This window comes from Penaeus japonicus, unplaced genomic scaffold (assembly GCF_977035675.1).
Source record: "Penaeus japonicus unplaced genomic scaffold, GWHDUDI00000001_assembly GWHDUDI00000024, whole genome shotgun sequence".
Classification (NCBI taxonomy): Eukaryota; Metazoa; Arthropoda; class Malacostraca; order Decapoda; family Penaeidae; genus Penaeus; species Penaeus japonicus.
The window spans coordinates 13,082,124-13,084,623 of record NW_028234426.1 but is presented as its reverse complement, the minus strand read 5'-3'; the positions used below and the strand labels follow the sequence as shown (position 1 = coordinate 13,084,623).

General features: G+C 42.5%; 1 long non-coding RNA gene across 1 annotated transcript in view; it reads right to left on the bottom strand.

Moving 5' to 3' along the window:
* The window catches only part of LOC147469054 (uncharacterized), a 94,973-nt gene that overhangs the window by 45,709 nt on the left and 46,764 nt on the right, over positions 1-2,500 (bottom strand). Inside the window, exon 2 of the long non-coding RNA XR_015192208.1 lies at positions 478-523. This is a non-coding gene — a long non-coding RNA (uncharacterized LOC147469054). The remainder of the gene's footprint in view (positions 1-477; positions 524-2,500) is intronic.

The following is a 2,500-nucleotide window of genomic DNA, read 5'->3' as shown; positions in this document are numbered from 1 at the left end:
GGAGGTCAAAGAGGAAGAGGAGGAGGAGGAGGTCAAAGTGGAATGGGAAGAGGAGGAGGAGGAAGAGGAGGGGGAGATGAAGGAGGGAATGTAGTAACAAACCAGAAGGAAGAGGAGAGAATTGCAGTACAGGAAGAGGAAGAGAAGGATTAGGAAAGAAAAGAAAAAAAAAGGGGAAATAATGAAAGAAAAAAATAATCACGTCATAGACTCCCCCTCCCCCTAAAAAAATAAAAAAAATAAAAAAAAAATAAAATGTAAAAAAAAAAAAAAAAAACGAAAGAAAGAAAAAAAAAACGATAACAAACGAGAGAAAAAAAAAAACACACAAAGAAAAGGAAACAAGAAAAGAATACGACGAAGCGAAAAAAAAAAAAAAAATCCGAAAGGGAAGATGAGCAGAAGGGACCAGAGGCGACAGAAGAAGATTACGGACCCGCCTGCCTCGGTGTGGAAAACAGAAGTCGCTTCACCTACCTCGGTCGGGAGTGCAGGTCCGAAAGGCGTCTGACTCCGAACTACCCTGTGGGAGGAGAGACATTTTTTTAATGATCTTTCGCTCAGGAGAATTTTTTTTTTTTTTTTATGTTGTCTTAGATGTTTCTCTTTTGCTTTTCTCTATTTTCTTTCTTTGTCTTTATTTATGACTGTCTCTCTCTCTCTCTCGTTCTCTCTCTTTCTCTCTCTCTCTCTCTCTCTCTCTCTCTCTCTCTCTCTCTCTCTCTCTCTCTCTCTCTCTCTCTCTCTCTCTCTCTCTCTCTCTCTCTCTCGTTTCTTTTCTATGTCACGGCTAAGCCAAGAGAGACACAAAACGCAGAGGTCATTTATGGGTCTGCGAGGAATATATTTAGGCCGTAGTCATCACCTTTACGAGCCTAGCTGAGAGTGTGTGTGAGAGAGAGATAAAGAGAGATAGATAGAGAGAGAGAGAGTCAGACAGAGAGAGAGAGTCAGACAGAGAGAGAGAGTCAGACAGAGAGAGAGAGTCAGACAGAGAGAGAGAGTCAGACAGAGAGAGAGAGAGAGAGAGAGTCAGACAGACAGAGAGAGAGAGAGAAAGAGAGTCAGACAGACAGACAGACAAACAGAGAGAATTAGACAGACAGATAGAGATATAGAGAATTAGACAGATAGAGAGTCAGACAGACAGACAGACAAAGAGAGTCAGACAGACAGAGAGAGTCAGATAGAGAAAGAGAGAGCCAGACAGACAGACAGGCAAAGAGAGAGAGAGAGAGAGAGAGAGAGAGAGAGAGAGAGAGAGAGCTGCGGCAGGTTGCGGGTGGTCCAACCTGCGGCAGCCCCTTCGTATTAGGCCATCCATCAGCAAAATAACTAGAAAAATAACGTTTCCCTCTAAGGGCTCGTTTGAGGAAAAGGCTCCTTACGCTGTGTATTTTACCCTATGTCGTGTACCTGCTTTGCCTCACGCACACGTCGGCCACTAACTGTGTGTACCTCCTTTGCGTGAGTTGGTCTCGTTTTTTTTTTTTTTTTTTTTTTTTTTTTTTTTTTTTTTTTTTTTTTTTTTGTTTGGGGGGGGTGGGTAGTTTCTTCGTTGTTGTTGTTGTTGTTTTTCCTTGTTTTTATTTTTGTTTGGCTGTTGTTGGTTTTGTTCATCTTTCTTTTTTCTTTCTAGTGTATTATTATCATTTTTATAAGCCTTATTGGTTTCTTCGACTTGCGTTTTTTGTTTTCATTAATTTCCAGCGCATCTTTTATCTTTTTGTTTTTTTGTTCTTCTTACATCTCATTCTGAAAAGACTCCTAGCTCCCTCTCCCCCCCCCCTCCCCTCCTCCATCCAATCATCTTACCTAATTCCATCGTTTCACCTTTTCTCTCTCTCTCCTTCCCCGTTTATTTCTTCGGCTCTTCCTCTTTCTATCCTTCCTTCTCTTCTTCTTCCTCTTTCTATTCCTTTCCTGTCCTTCTCTCTCATTCTCCCTCTTTCTCTTTTTTTATCTACCTTCTTTATCTTCTCTCCTCGTGCCTTCCCCTTCATTCTCTCCTTCTCGTCCCTTCCTCCTCTCTTTTTATCATTTTCCTTTCCTTCCTTCATTCTCTCTCATTCTCTCCCTCTTCCTCTTTATCTACGTTTGCCTTCTCTCCTTCGTTCTCTCTCTTTTTTCCTCTCTTCCTCTTTCTATCCATTTCCCTTCCTTCATTCATTCTCTCTCCTGTTTCCGTCCTTCCTCTTTCTATCTACCTTACTTCTTCTCTCCTCATGCCCTCTGATTTCCCACTTCCCTTTCTTTTTTCTCCTCTCCTTCTACTCCCTTTCGGCTGTATTCTCTCCCTCCCTTCCTCTTTCTACCCTTTCCCCTTCCTCACTTCCTTTTCTTTCCTTCTCCTTCCCTTCTTCCATCTCTCTACCATCCTTCTTCTCTCCACATCCCCTCCTCCTCATTCTCTCTTACTCACTCACTCTTTCCCCCTTCTCCATTCCCCTCCCATCCCCCTCTATTCTTTCCTTCTCCCTCCAGTCTCTTTTTCCCCTTG